We start from the raw sequence: 17,031 nt of genomic DNA, 5'->3' as shown, positions 1-17,031 counted from the left end.
ATATGTACTTCATAATGAAACCTTTACAAAAGGACTTACAATGTATGACCATAACAGAGCCATTCAATTGTCATTTACAGTGACTTTCACACAAATACAATGAAATTGCCTTGACCAAGATGATGTCCATTCATATTCAATTTATATATATATATTGTTTTGAATTATGAATAGAAATTCTGACCAGCTGCTGTTTCGGTCGATTCATTTGCTCCATTTGTTTTATTTATCTTGTTATAAGCTTGGACACAGGATTTGTATTTAATTTAACTGACTGAAATAAATTAGGAAGGATTGTTTTCAGGTATTCTTATATAGAATTTGTTTACCATTTATTCCCGTTTATCTTGCTGTCATGAGGGTCAGTGTGAGCTTACAAAAAAGAGAATTTGGACAAATCTTCCAAAAAAGTAAAGAATAGAGAAAAATATTGAAAGGAGAAAAATAGGGTGCTAAAATATAGAGAATAATGGGAATCAAATATGAAAAAATAGAGAAAAATGATATAAAAAATAAATCTTTCAGATTGAATGACTCCCACGAAGACCATCGGTATTCAGTTGGGTTTGAACGAGCTACTTGCATTAAATAATTATACGTAACTTCTACAATTTCTTACTGAATTAAAGTGTTAGCTTAGTATATTACATGTTAGATAAACAAACATACATACACTGAAAATAAGCAAAGTGAACACAAAATGTCAATGTTTTATAATAATTTTTTTTTAACAATTTACCGAAATGAAACGAATTATATACAATAGATGTCTTAGATATATGCTTACGGAATAAGATACTAGCTGTTATAATTTTTTTTCGTTCTGAATATGCATAAAATTTAACCTGAATCTACATAAAATGAGAGCCATTAAACAGTAAGCATACAACAATCAGTCAATGGTGAATGTGAACAATCGTATTGTGTTCAATTAAAAACAATTGATTGGTCAGATCTAAGGGAAAAAAAAGCATGTGTGTTTACTGTACCCCTACCTACCCTAAACAAATTTTGGCCATTTTTGATTAAGCACTGTTAAAGTCACAATGTTGCTCTCATACTCAATGTAAAAAATATAAAACAAGAATGTGTCCAAAGTACACGGATACCCCACTCGCACTATCTTTTCCCATGTTTCATGGACCGTTAAATAAGGTAATAATCTAATTTGGCATTAAAATTAGAAAAATTATACTATAGGGAACATATGTACTAAGTTTCAGGTTGTTTGGACTTCAATTTCATCAAAAACTACCTTGACCAAAAACTTCAACCTGAAACTCCCACTTTCATTTTCTATGTTCAGTGGACCCTGAAATTGGGGTCAAAAGTCTAATTTGGCTTTAAAATTAGAAAGATCATATTATAAGCAACAAGTGTACTAAGTTTCAAGTTGATTGGACTTCAGCTTCATCAAAAACTACGGGCCTTGACCAAAAACTTTAAACTGAACGGACGCACAGACGGACAGACGGACGAACGGACGAACGAACGGAGTCACAGACCAGAAAACATAATGCCCCTCTACTATCGTAGGTGGGTCATAAAAATAAAAAAAAATCCTTACCTACCTACACATTTTTCAGCATGTGACAGTAAACACACATACTTACTTTGTTTGGCCTAACAAAAAAAACCAAAAAAAAAACAAACTCAAATCAAATCAATTTTAGTTTAGGAAATATACCACAAGGCATAGAAAATATGAACAAAGAACTCAAATTTTCTTCAACGGTTTATAAAGAGATGACGGATTTGTTTATAAAGAAAAATCACTTACCTAAGTTCAACTAGCACTAGCTCCGACCTGTCTTAAACAGTGGACAGATCGAAATATAGATCAACAAAAGTTCAAAACGCTATACTCTATGACTTTTCTATTGTCCGTGAACAATTTAAATTGATAGACAGTTTCATTAGTAAACGAGAATACTTTTGTAAACTTACTTTTAACGGTTATATCATTGTTTACATGCGTCGTAATTACGTCTTTTTAAAAAAGAAATGAAGTCAAACTTTAAAACAAGTTAGATTTAAATGGTTTTTTTTTCAAATTAGCAAGAAATACGCGTTCGATCTTAATGAAAAAAAAACAATCACCATTCGACATAGGAGGACATAACACAGAGATAGATACCAATGGACCTTCAAACTCATAAGTCGAAATTAAACTGACAAGTCCATGGCTAAACAATTATAGGTCAATGTACGGTCTTCAACACGGTGCCTTGGCTCACACCGAACAACAAGCTCAGTGGCGGATCCAGCCATTTTAAAAAGGGGGGGTTCCCAACCCAGAGTAAAGGGGGGAGGGGGGGGGTCCAACTATATGCTCCCATTCAAATGCATTGATCGGCCAAAAAAAAAGGGGGGGGTTCCAACCCCCGGAACCCCTCCCCTGGATCCGCCACTGAAGCTATAAAGGGTCCCAAAATTACTAATGTAAAACCATTCAAACGGGAAACCACCGGTCTAATCTATATAAAAAAGACTGAGTTCCAGGAACCCTATTATGAACGGGCGTGATCTCAAGTGCGCCAAAAGGATACTCAGATCAACATATGGCTCATGTAAAATACTAACCCGGCAATGAGACATCAAGAACCCAATCTCCGGCGCAGAGCTCACATCCGTTCCGTACTTACTACGTATCACTACACTAAATATGTCATTGTATTGTAGTGTACCACGGGGGGGTCTCTTCCTATATAAAGGTATATACATATGTGCCGCTGGAATGGGTCCCTTTTTTGATCCGTCAAATATATCAATGGGGTGCAATTTTACCGAGGAAATATATCAATAGGTAGTAATTGACCGATTGTGATATATCAATGGGTCATAAATATATGAATGGGTTATGATTTCGCTGTGAAATATATGTATAGGTAGGGATTTCACAATTATTCAATATATGAATGGGGGGTGTTTTTAAAATCCCAGCTGCACACCTGTACCCAAAATCCCATGTTGAGACCCCCCCGTGTAGTGTACTAAGTATACGGAAAGGAAACGAGCGCTGTACGGAGATTGTCAAGAACCATGCAGTAAACTTGCCATTTTCTGAGACGTCACTGATCATAAAATGTTAAAAACTCTCAAAACAGTACGGATTTTATCCTCTTGTATTTATGCCGCTTATCCATATAACACCCAACTTTTTAGAATTCTAAGTTATCATGAGTCAAACATAGACATATGTATACATTGCTTTTACTTGAGCGCCACTGATGAGTCTTATGTGAACAACACGAACATATGGTATACAGTACTTGATTATAATATAAAAAGAAGATGTGGTATGCTTGCCAATGAGACAACTGTCCACAAGAGACCAAAATGACACCGACATTAACAACTATAGGTCACCGTACGGCCTTCAACAATGAGCAAAGCCAATACCGCATAGTCAGCTATAAAAGGCCCCGATATGACAATGTAAAACAATTCAAATGAGAAAACTAACGGCCTTATTCATATAAAAAAATGAACGAAAAACAAGTATGTATAACACATAAACAAACGACAAGCACTGGATAACAGGCTCCTGACTTGGGACAGGCACATACATAAATAATGTATAAGCCTGATATAAGCCTGTACTGAAATAAAAAGATTATACGACTAACATAGAAACAATTACAGGAACGGCTCTCAACAATGAGCAAAGCCCATTAGGAAAGTCCGTATTACTTGGCCGTGTTCTTAGTGGTAAGAGCATTATTTTAGAAGAAAGCATTAAAATACAAGATATATATATATATACTCCTAGAGCACTGAGAAGTATTCTTCTGAAATAATAAACCAGTTTTCAAGAACCAATAATTTTTATACTGGACAGGGATAGCTTTATTGTAAATTTTACGTGAAAAGAATGTAAGGCAGTAAGATGGTACAGTGAAACCTGACTATACCTAATCCTGTATAAACCGAGAACCTATATAAACCAAACATGTTCGTGAGAACCGTCATATCTAATTATGTGCTTTACGAACCTGATAAAACCGAACTTCGGCCTAAACCGAACAAAATCTTAAGTCCCAAAGAGGTTCGGTGTAAACAGGTTTCACCGTATAACATTAGATATAACCTGGTCAACTAATTTGACAAGACGAAAACAATAAATAAATGAGTACGGTGAATAAAGTGGGTTTATTTTGTAATGAGCACGAGGTAAAGAGGAATTTTACACGAGTACATTTTTTTGGCCTGGGGCGACGACTTTTCAGATATGTCATTTTAACGAGGTTAAAAAAAGTTTTTACTGGAATATTATTTTTTCTGGATAATGCGATACATCAAGTAGATATGTCCATTAAAAGTGGCACTTTGCAGATATGTAACTCGTAGTAACGAGGTTAAGCGGTGTTTTGAACTAAATACATTTGTTATGCACTGATGAATTGAATTAAAGCCTATGTCCACTTTTCAGATATATGTCATTTGAAACGAGGTGAAGTGTACTTCTTATACACGAAAAATTATTTTTCTGCACTGATGCAATGCATCAAAGTATATGTCCACGTAAAGTGGCACTTTGAAGACATGTCCTGTTTAACGAGGTTAAGAGGACTTTTACAACTGGATACACTTTTTTTTCTGCACTGATGAATTGAATTAAAGCCTACGTCCACTTTTCAGATATATGTCATTTGAAACGAGGTGAAGTAAAATTCTTATACACGAAAATTATTTTTTTTCTGCTCTAATGCAATGCATCAAAGTATATGTCCACGTAAAGTGGCACTTTGAAGATATGTCATTTGTAACCAGGTTAAAAGGTCTTTATGCAGGAAAGCAACTTTTTATATACCATAGTTTCCCTGAGGAAAACAATACCGACTCTTGTTTAAACGACTAACAATATTTTTTCATGATTCGTTTAATGCACTTTCTTATTATTTAAGAGGCATTCGCTGTCAAATTCAAATTCACTGATTAAACTCAATTTTGACCTTAAGGTCGTAGACCTTGGTTCAGGGAGATAACTCTTTAAATCAGCTATATGTATTTATAGAAGTCACAAGGGAACAAATGTCATATCATTATGACACAGAAATTAACAACTATAGGTCACAATACGACCTTTGATAATGAGCAAAGCCCATCAATGAATTTTTAAGCATTTATCTGAAACGGATTGGAAATAATCTATATATTCAAGAAGCTTTTAACATATTCTTGAAAATGGTTGACACAAACGTACTGATGAATTTTAAAGTTATTTCCCTTAATCTAAGTGTACCACCTTAATACAGTGAAACCTGTTTACACCGAACCTCTTTGAGACTTAAGATTTTGTTTTATACAATAGTATAACATCATAACATAGACAAACACACAATAAAATATCAATTGGAAGGCTTAACTCAATAAAAAAAAAGAACAAAGCTGTTTTAGGACTAAGACATGTTTGAGGAGGGGTTCACACAATAGTCCAAACTTAGGACATATATATCTTAAAGTTGGTCATAAAGTTAAGACTCCATTCAAAACTAAGTTTATTGATATTAGCTGCACTTAATTTTTCAAATGTTTGGTTCCGCTGAGCTCATGTTTGAAGATATTACGGTCTCTGGATTTTTTTTAAATAGTTTTATAGACAGTCCGGCATTCTCAAATTTCCACTCCTGAAAATGCCCGTATTATTGTCTCTTTGGTGCAGTACCCGTTTCCGTTTTCTTTTCTATGGAATGAAAAAGAAAGATTTTGTTCAACTAATAAGATCCTGTAACGCCAGTTACAGTAAAACCTGACTAAACCGAAAACCTGTATAAACCAAACATGTTCGTGAGAACCGTCATATCAAATTATGTGCGTTGTGAACCTGATAAAATAGAACTTCGGCCAAAACCTAACGAAATATTAAGTCCCAAAGAGGTTCGGTGTAAACAGGTTTCACTGTAACTTGTTGTTCAGTGTGAGCCAAGGCTCCGTGTTGAAGGCCGTACATTGATCACCTATAATGGTTTACTTTTAAAAATTGTTATTTGGATGAAGAGTTGTCTAATTGGCACTCATACCACATCTTCCTATATTTATTGTGAAACTCGATGTCTAGTACCATGACATCATAAATTTTACAGTCCGTATCATGTCAACAACTGACTTGTTTTAAAAATAAAGTTTTTTAATTTCCGATGCTTTTGATTGCTTTTAAAGACGCTATGAAGAACGAACCGATTTGAATAATATGAAAAAGAAGATGTGGTATGATTGCCAATGAGACAACTGTCCACAAAAGACCAAAATGACACAGACATTAACAATAATAGGTCACCATACGGCCTTCAACAATGTACAAAGCCCATACCGCATAGTCAGCTATAAAGATTGTTTGATGTTTAATTTAAATACCAACATGATTGATTGTTGGTTGCTTAACGTATAGTGGAAAATATTTCATACATTTTCAGGACGGGAACAAGTTAACAATAATGTCGTTATACAGGTCATTTGGGATGATTTGGACTGCCACTGAAAAATGAGGGTTTATTGGGTAGGGACAGAAATTTTGTCTTGTAACAGGCCAACTACGGACCACTCAAAGAGTTGTTGCAAGGGTTTTTAAACGTGCAAATGCCAACATAAAAAACCTCTTTGGGACTTAAGATTTTGTTCGGTTTAGGCCGAAGTTCGGTTTTATCAGGTTCGTAAAGCACATAATTTGATATGACGGTTCTCACGAACATGTTTGGTTTATACAGGTTTTCGGTTTATACAGGATTCGGTTTAGTCAGGTTTCACTGTAATTTAAAGCTTTGGTTGGATTGCTTGCTTTGTGTACAGGGATTAAGCTTGTTTACATTATATAAGAACCACATTTAAGTATAATGTATTACACACGCTTTAGCCCCGCAAATCTTTTGATTGCAGATGTCAACCACTAAGAAAATAGTTGTAATATAAAACATAGTTTTCCACAAAATAAATGATAGAATGTTAAACACGTTGCAAGAACAAGTTGTTTATAAATTCAATCGATACATAATTATATACACACAGCTACTTTTGCATAGGTACTATTATGTAATATTTAGGTACTTGTATTTTACAGTACTTGATTTGTACTAAATATTTTGGTACAGAAATTATACAATATTCCATGTTTGAAAATCATAATTTTAAGAGATTTGAAATAGAAAAACTTTCAAAATTCTGAAAATGTAACTGTAGTAATCCAAAATCTGTAGTGGGTCTCATTGCAGTCTAAGCGTGACGCGGGATTTTCTATTTTTTGTAAGCGTGACACGTGAAAGTCAAATTATTGTGTCGTGAAAACGGGAAATGAGGTCTAGCGGGACCCGGGAAATGACAAAAAAATGAGAATTGCTTACGTACATAGCATAAGCGGGATACGGGAATCTGACAAAACAATAAGCGGGATCCGGGATCGGAACCCCCCAATGAGACCGTACCTTAATTTCAAGTACAAATCAAGTACTGTAAAATACAGGTACCTAAATATTACAATAATTTTAAAGTAACAAAATAGTACTGAATATTAAAAGTAGACTTTCAGTACTACAGATTTTTAGTACAGAAATAGTATCTATGCAAAATATATATATATCGATATGCGTGTATGTCAGCAAAACATTATTGAGAAAATAAACACAAACAACTAGATCTGTAATGACAAGAATTTTGACCTCCTTAGTGAAAACTGCTTTCTTAGTACGAAAAGGGTAAATATCTGCTGTGTCAGAAAATAAAACATCTCGACCATGAAAAGCTTCTTAATTAGTAACAAACTAGTTTCTTAGCACAGGCACTTGTCTCCGATTTCCCCCTCATATATCTTAATATTAACGCATATAGAGAAAAAAATCAGAGACAATTATTATATGCCTGTGTTTGTGAATTCTGAAAGGATTAATGTTTGCGGTGTCAGAAAACAACTTGACCCTGAAAAGCTTCTTAATTGGTGACACAGTGAAACTAATTCGTAAGTGCACAAAAGGTACCTGTAAAATTGTAATGTCAGAGAACAAATGCACGTATACTTTTCTTAAGGGAAAACGGTACTATTTATTCTGCCATAGGCAACAATATTAACATTTTCTGAATTTACCACCTTTTATGATAAAAACCTGGATAAAACAGTTATATGTGGTGTTAGTACTTTATTATCCTGTTTTAAAAATTAAAGCCAACAAGTTTCATGACCAACTTCCAACGGAGCTTGTTAATTTATGTTATTCATGCCCACCGTCATTTTGCACCAAATTTATCAAATTTTGGAGGTTTTTTTTTCCGAATAATTCTCTAGAAAATATTTCAATAGCTTTCAAAATTTTTATATTGTAAAAATACACACTGCAGTTATTCATAGATAAATAAAAATATATTGTACCCTTACATCCAATCACAGCGCTACTAATTTGACTTCATTCACCTGCCTTGGGTACACAAAAGGCCAACCTAATGCTGGGAAAATGTAATAGTACCGTTTCCTTTAAATAACTGATAGTCTAATAACAGTATCAGAAGTAAATAAAGTTATAAAATCCCTTAAAATGAAAAATCCCCTAGACCAGACTCCATTGTAAATTAGGTGATTAAATATTGTAGTCCAGTAACTATTAAATGCTACACAAAATTATATAACCTTGTTCTTGATTCAGGATATTCCCCTGAAACATGGCAATATTAGAGATTAGTGCCAATATTTAAGTCGAGAGATTCCAAAGACCAAAATAACTACAGAGGAATATCTCTTATAAATGGTATTGCCAAAATATTTAGTTCAATTTTAAATAACAGAATAATTAAATATATGGAAAACAAATTAAGCCAGGAACAACTTGGATTTCTTCCTAAATTAAGAACTACAGATAGTCTATTTGTATTTAAAACTTTGATTTATAAATATCTAAATTTAAAAAAGAAACCATTAGGCAGCAAACATTTGATTTTCGGGGGGGGGGGGGGGGCTATGGTTATTCCCCCCCACCCGAAAATCAAATGGTTGCTGCCTTATATATTTGTTTTGTTGACTTACGTAAAGCATTTGACTCCATTTGGAAAACAGCTATATTATATAAAATTTTGTCTCAGGGTATTGGCAGAAAAATGTATCAAGTAATAAAACATATGTATTCAACCAAAAAATCTTCAGTTAAGATTAATAATAAACTCACTAACTGGTTTGAAGTAACTAGAGGGGTAGTACAAGGGGATTCTTTAAGTCCAACCATATTCAATATTTTCATAAATGATCTACCTCAATTTTTTAAACAAGATGACTGTGATTTCATGAAAATAGAACAGATAAATATAGGAAGCCTCCTATTTGCTGATGATATTTTGGTAATGTCTGAAACTAAAGAGGGTCTTCAGTCAAGTTTAAGCCATTTGACTCAATACTGTGATAAATGGCAGTTAACTGTAAATTGTAAAAAAAATAAAACTATGATTTTAAGCACAAGTAACAATAGGAAAAATCTTAACCATTCTTTTAATTATAATGGTGACAAATTAGAGCAAATGGAAAAGTTTAAATTTCTTGGTAATATCATTAGTCAGAATGGAAATCTTATTCATTTAGCACAAGAATTAGCCAAAAAAGCTATGAAAGTAATGTATTCTATAAAAACATATTGTAATTCGATTCATCAGACTCCTGTAAATTTGTCAAACCATTCATTTAACTCACTCGTTAGACCAATATTAACTTATAACAGTGAAATGTGGTATAGATGCATACTCATCCTTTTAGAAAGCTTCAATTAAAGGAGATAAAAATAATAAAAAAAAGTAGATACTCTTAATTTCATGCACAAAAGTCCACCTGATAAAGTACTAAATAAATTTAATAAGTTAACTTTAGGAGTAAAAACATGCTCTTGTAATATAGCTGCTCGATCTGGTAACTATAAATGTAATTATTTATAAATATTTCGGATAACAGGGGCGGATGCAGGAATTTTCGAAAGGGGGGGGTGCTAACCCAGGTAACCCAGGTAACCCAGGGCAAAGGGGGGGGGGGGGGTGCAAAACATATGTCCCGATACAAATGCATTGATCGGCAAAAATAAAGGGGGGTGCGCACCCCCGGAACCCCCCCCCCCCCCCCCCCTGGATCCGCCACTGGATAACAGATATCCTTCCTCAGTGATATTCTGATGTTAAATGAATCGTCTTTAAGTCTTCTTAGATTTATACAATAAAAAAGTCAAACCGAACATCAGTTAAGACGCTTGCACCATTCTAAAAAAGAAGAAGTCAAACCGAACATGTTTAATATTTTTTTAGAATGGTGCAAGCGTCTTAACTGATGTTCAGTTTGACTTTTATATTGTAACCTATGTCATGTTAAATTTAATAAATTTTTAGAATGGTGAAATTGAAAACGGACTTTCGAAACTACCGCGAATTTGATTTGGTACCTATTCTATAATGGGTAACAGGTACAAGGGCGACATCATTTAATTAGATCTCGACAGTTTCCATTTCTTTTTCCATTTTAGTTCAATGAAAAAATAATTGGTCTAATATTTACAGATAGTTATTTTCTTATTAAAAACATTGATGAAATGTTATTTCAAAAATCGTATTTTCACCCGAAAATTCAAATTTAAATTTTAAACTATCCGTGGTGGGCTTAAAATCTTGAAAGCCTTTGCAGATATTTGAAAACTTAATTCTTATCTTCGAAATTAATTACCGACTTTTGTCCTTATTTTCAACAGATAATACCCCTATGTTCAACAACATGTAACTATTTTCTCAATTTCCCCATTTTGTCAGATTCTTTTAAGAGAGGGGATCTGAGGGTCGTGACCCCGAAATCCCGGGCTTAAAACATGAAATTCCGAGGTCCCGAATTTAAAAAATATTAAATCCCGACATCCCGAAATTAAAAAAAAAAAAAGAAATCCCGGATCCCGAAAGTGTCAATCCCGAAATCCCGAGTCTAAAACACCAAATCCCGACGTCCCGAAATGTTTTACATTTGATAGTTTAACAGTTTTTCCTATGATTTCAAACTTGACAATATTTTGCATCGTTAGTATTGAGTAATGGGTCATAACAAATAACCTTCACCGTAAAAACACGATGCAGCAACTATAAAAGAGACGTATGTAACGATGAACTACCCATACTGCTGTGGAGTTTCTAAAAGGTAAGTCTCGTATTCTTCACAGGGAGCAACAACTTAACTTCAAGGGGTCATGGTTTTTATCTGAGTCAGAACTTATTTTTTCCAATATTTAAGTTATGGGGGATATCTGGACTCAGATTTTTTTTGGTCATCTTCATGCTCATATTATGTTTTTTCATTAAATTGGGGATCAGAATTTTTTTTAGAAAATAAAACATACCCCCTCTTTTTGAAGTTAAATGGTTGTTCCCTTATATTATTTAGATATAGAAAAATAACTTTTGTTTTGGTTTAAAGCTTTAACAGTTATACCTTGAAGATTACTTTGTCAAATTAGAAAAACCCAGTATTTTACATTTTATTCAACGAATTTTGTGTAAAATGATATATATTCATTAACTTATATATATGTTTATCAAGATAACTTGCTCGACCTACTTGTCAAATGCGTTTTTGTTTAAAATTTACTTTTTACTTTAAATTTTTGGTCTTTTGGAAAATATTATTTGTGCTGTATTTAGACCCCTCTTCTGCGAAATTAAGCAATAGTTCAGCGGAAGGAGAGAATGAATAGAAGTTCGTTTTTAAAATTGCAAATATACCATTCATTTTTGGACTTTTTTAAATGAAACCAACGCTCATGAATTGTATCTCATCTTAGTTTTAAGGATGTCTGCTTGTCATGTTTTGGAATTTTTGTCAGATTTGTGGAATCCTCCGTTTTATCCATTTGAATGCCTTAAAAAAATCCCCATGAACCCCCATTTTTCTTTTTATAAATCTTTTACATGTGTAATTATAAGTCATTGTAAAAGTCTTATAAAATTTTATTTATTTTTTAATAGTATTTGAGAACTTTAACTGGTCAATGATAAAGCTATGAAAAATCTAGAGATCAAATTTTCCCGCCAAAATTCCAATGGCTAATATCTCGAAAACAAGCACATTGACCCCTATATTTTGTTTTTGCTTTTTATTCCCTATCAGTACATACTAGTTTTATGAAAAGTTATTTATTTTGAAACTGAGCAGCGAACATCCTTAACTAATATTTGAATAAAAAAGAAAACTATTTTTGTATTAAAATAAATAGTGTTGACAACCGTCGGGACAATATACCTTCCACTTACCGATTAATGACTTTTTTAAAGTTGAAATCCGTTTTTTTATGTCAATGTTGACATTTAGTTCCTCAGAAATTCAAGGATATATACATATTTGAACGTTACCAATGAAGGCAAAAATAGAAAACCGCATCAACACATCGAATGTATAGCTTTTTAACTTCAATGATTAACAGAGCCCATTCGTCTAAACTCGGCCGATTTCGTACCCTCGAAGGAAGCAGAGTAGCGGATTCTATCGAGGATTGCTGAATGTAACAGCCATGTTATTCCTCTTTTTTTGTTCTCTTTACCAAGCGCCAGTGTATATACACAAGAGAGGAATATCTTTCCAGTTTCAAGGATCATAATTTCTATTTCTGTTGTTGTCTATAACTTTATCCAGACCTTTTGTAAAATCAGATCTATTGGTATTTTGGAATACAGTGAAACCTCATCAAACCGAACCCTGAATAAACCGGAAACCTGTCTAATCCAAACTTGTTCTGAAGACCAATCATATCACATTTTATGCATTGTGAACCTGATCAAACCGAATACCTGCCAAAACCGAACAAAACTTCAAGTCCCGAAAGGGTTCGGTTTAGTCAAGTTTCACTGTAGAAAAAATAAGGATATGTGATATGTTGCCAATGAGACAACTTACTTCCAAACACAACATAAGGTTGAAATACGTAACTATTTTTGTAAGCCTGCAAACTGTAATATAATAAATGTTGCCATGGTATATTGCATGCGCTTCGCATTTTCACAATTAATATATCTTTAGTAATGCTCAGTCAAAAACCTAATTCAAAGCGTATAATATCAAAATGAAAATGAAACAAATCTGGACAAGTCATAGAGGGAGATATATTCCTTAATTTAAAATGATTTTGAATTTTATAACAGCAAATATCAAGAAGACAATATCCGGTTTTATTTATTGTTTCAGTAAAGTTTAAAAGCATAAACACGTTACGTAACCATGGTTATCGTTGTTATACACACCTCCCTTAAGGATGAAGAGCTTCCAGAAAAGTTTGAAGAAACAGTGTCCAAGATGTTAGCGGACCTGATGGACTATCCGGTGGAGGTAAATACTAGTACATGGACATTTTTATTGTGTATAACAAGAACAATGATATATTACATCATGTCTGTCGACGCATTTTGCAATACCTACCGTTTTGAGTATTGAGTGCATGTACAGGTGAATTTTCGTCTAAATTATGAATGAAATATTTACCATTGAATGTTAAAAAAACACCAACAGCAATCAATCACGGATAACAAATGACAAATTCTACTATCTCTAGTAGTCCATAGCGCACACAAGACGCTTTAACAAACCTACATTCTGGGTAATATTTTCAAAAACGTACACCGAAACGTCGTGATTGGTTGAAAACGTCCAAAAACAATGGAAATTCAACCAATGTCGTGACGTTATTGTCATTTTGGGGAACGAACAATGAAATTACCCATAGTCCTTTAGATTCTGAAACGGCTAAGTTGAGTGATTGGTTCCTCATTTACCTACTATTGCATGTATAGTTTAACATATTGACATAAAGGATAAATAAAGGTGTCGTAAGGTGAATTAAAAAAATTCCAAAATTTAGAATTGACACTTTAAATCAGAAGATAGTTAAGGAACAAAATAAATTAAATATAAAGGTGACTTGTAGGCTACCTCCTTGTCGAGATATTCCATTTTTCAAATATGGCGGGAAATTGCTGACACGGAGTTTTTTTTACATATTTTACATTTCGCATTAGCATTATTTGGATCTCAAATCATTAGAAAGAAAATCTAGTATCTGCTTAAATTTTAGTAATGTCATTTTGTTAGCTTTTGTAGCATATGTAGTCTTCTATAGACTGTGAATTTTTTTTAGTGATATTTGGCAACTTGAAATGACTACATCCTTCACTGCTGTATTTCGACCATTTTTGTTTATTTTTTACCAAGCGCCAGTGTATTATATACACATATTGACTGGGTGTGAGGTTAATAACAAGATACCAGCTATTGCTCGAGGCGAAGCCGAGGGCAATAGTTGGTATGCGAAGGGACAACAAACTAGCTATTATCCTCACAACCAATCATTTAAAACCAATCATTTAGGTGTTTAATTATACCGAACAACACAGTCATTAAGTGTTTTTTATATACCAAATTAACCAATTTTCTAAAAGTTTACATATATCATCTGGAAGAAAAGAAAAATGCCACATAACTTGACATGCACAAGATGAAATATACGTTTTCTTTTAGCCCACCTGGCCCAAAGGGACAAGTGAGCTTTTCTCATCAATTGGTGTCCGTCGTCGTCCTGCATCCGTCGTCCGTCGTCGTTTAGTTTTACAAAAATCTTCTCCTCTGAAACTACTGGGCCAAATTTAACCAAACTTGGCCACAATCATCATTTGGGTATTTAGTTTAAAAAATGTGTTCGATGACCCGGCCAACCAACAAAGATGGCCGCCATTGCTAAAAATAGAACATAGGGATACATTTATAGATTTTGGCTTATCACTCTGAAACCGAAGCAGTTAGAACAAATTTGACACAGTTTAATTGTTTATCAAGTCAATGTCTATCTGCCCTGAAATTTTCAAATGAATTGGACAACTGGGTGTTGGGTTGCTGTCCCCCAATAGATAATTTTTAAAGAAATTTTGCCATTTTTTGTTATCATCTTGAATACTATTATAGATAGAGATAAACTGTAAACAGCAATAATGTTTAGCAAAGTAAGATATACAAATAAGTCAACAGACAAACATGGTCAGTTGACCCCTTAAGAAGTATTGCCCTTTATAGTCAATTTTTAACAATTTTCATTAATATGGTAAATTTTTGTAAATTTTTACAAAACATTTTCCTCTGTAACGAAAGGGTCAAGTTTATTATACTAGATAGTGAAAATTATAAGTAGCAAGAATGTTCAGTCAAGTAAGATCTACAAACACATCACCATCACCAAAACACAATTTTGTCATGAATCCATGTATGTAATTTGTTGAATAAAAAAAAAGTAAAATCACAAAAATACTGAACTCAGCGGAAAATCAATTTGGAAAGTCCATAATTACATGGCAAAATCAAATAACAAAACGCATTAAAAACGAATGGACAAGAACTGTCATATTCCTGACTTGGTACAGGCATTTTCAAATGTAGAAAATGGTGGATTGAACCTTGTTTAATAGCTAGCTAAACCTCTCAATTGTATGACAGTCGCATCAAATTCCATTATATTGTCACCGATGCGTGAACAAAACAAACAGATTCAATAGGTAAAAATGTCAAAAATAGGGGTACAGAAGTCAACAATGTGTTATCATTTTAATCACTATAAAACAACAAATGTAACGAAGAAGCACAAAAAGGCATACATCAAATTAACATCCTCATTTTGCTTATATTATACGATTTTATTTGTCTATGTAAAATGCAACCATCAAGGATGGAGGGTTTTTAGTACTGGTGTAAAATTGCACATACACCAAGGTGAGCGACACAGGCTCTTTAGAGCCTCTAGTTATAGTTCGTGTTGTATTTATAAATATTTCATTAGTTGCAATCAAGACTAGAAATACTTGTATTAAACTTTCCGTGCATATGATAAATTCTAGCTAAAGAACACAAAACACAATACAATTTTAGAATACAACGATACACCCATATTATAAGTGATCATAAGTATAAGGTACTGTTTTTAGATACTGAAATGCGCGCGAAGATTTTCTTTCTCTTTTATGATTACTTCGTGTACGTGAAATTACAATCAACACAAACAGATTATACCGTTTTGTATACGATATTAGAGTCTGACGTTGCCAAGCACACAAATCCATTCAGAATAGTTAATGACATCATTTTAGACCAATGAAAAATAAGCATGAAAAAGTACGGGAAATATGATTATAAACCTATTAACCAGGGTAATAGTCTTTGAAATTATTAACTGGCAAATAGTCTGTGATATGAAATAGAACAACTGTTTCATTACTTTTTATATAGAAAAAAACATACTGAGGTATAACATGAATAACATTAATCGTTACATGTATTGATTTGTATTATCTCCCTTACTCCATGTGTCATGTACATATAGTTGTTGATGGGTTATTTCCCTTTATTGTTTACCGCCTGACATTCATTATTATTAAATGTGCCTTGCATACGATCACATGGGTTAAAGTGTTATTTGCTTACTTGCGAAGGTTTACATTACCTAAATCATGTGAAATGACTTCCTCTTCTAATACATGCTGCATTACGTCAAAGACAACTTTCCTTTTTAGTTTTTGTCTTATTGATAAGATCCTTTATTTCCTTTTACACAGGTTTACTACTGTATTGTAAAGACAGCTGAACGGATATGGCATGACGGGAATTATGATCCATTTGTTTATGTTGACGTGATAACAAACAATAGGTTTAATGATAAAACTAATCCTAAATATATAACTAATATAATGCAGTTTTTCAGGGATTTCATGAAGCTACCAATAAACCGGTATGTGTTCTTATGTTGTAAGGGAGATACCATTTGATTTTTATGGGGTGGGGGGTGGGGGTTGTGGGGGGGGGGGGGGGGGGCTAGGATGAAAAATGTTTTTTTTTTAGTTGTAATCTCTGTCTTGCCTTTTTATTTTTCACTCTATTCGGTCCTGCCTTTTTTCTTTAGTTTATCCTGACTTTTTTAAACCTAAATTATCATTCTGACTTCTTTTTTTATTGCAAGTGTCTCATCCTGCTTTTTTTTTACTCAAAATTCCTGTCCTGCCTATTTTTTTCAAATTTCA

General features: G+C 33.3%; 1 long non-coding RNA gene across 1 annotated transcript; it reads left to right on the top strand.

Annotated features, from left to right (window-relative positions):
• Positions 1 to 11,027: 11,027 nt before the first annotated feature.
• Positions 11,028 to 16,754, top strand: LOC139508546 (uncharacterized). Its single transcript, XR_011661303.1, has 3 exons — positions 11,028 to 11,128; positions 13,166 to 13,306; positions 16,570 to 16,754. It is a non-coding gene; the product is annotated as an uncharacterized lncRNA (long non-coding RNA).
• Positions 16,755 to 17,031: the final 277 nt, after the last annotated feature.

Source organism: Mytilus edulis, unplaced genomic scaffold, assembly GCF_963676685.1.
Source record: "Mytilus edulis unplaced genomic scaffold, xbMytEdul2.2 SCAFFOLD_1552, whole genome shotgun sequence".
NCBI lineage: Eukaryota > Metazoa > Mollusca > Bivalvia > Mytilida > Mytilidae > Mytilus > Mytilus edulis.
The sequence above is the reverse complement of the archived record's forward strand: the minus strand, read 5'-3'. Positions and strand labels throughout refer to the sequence as shown.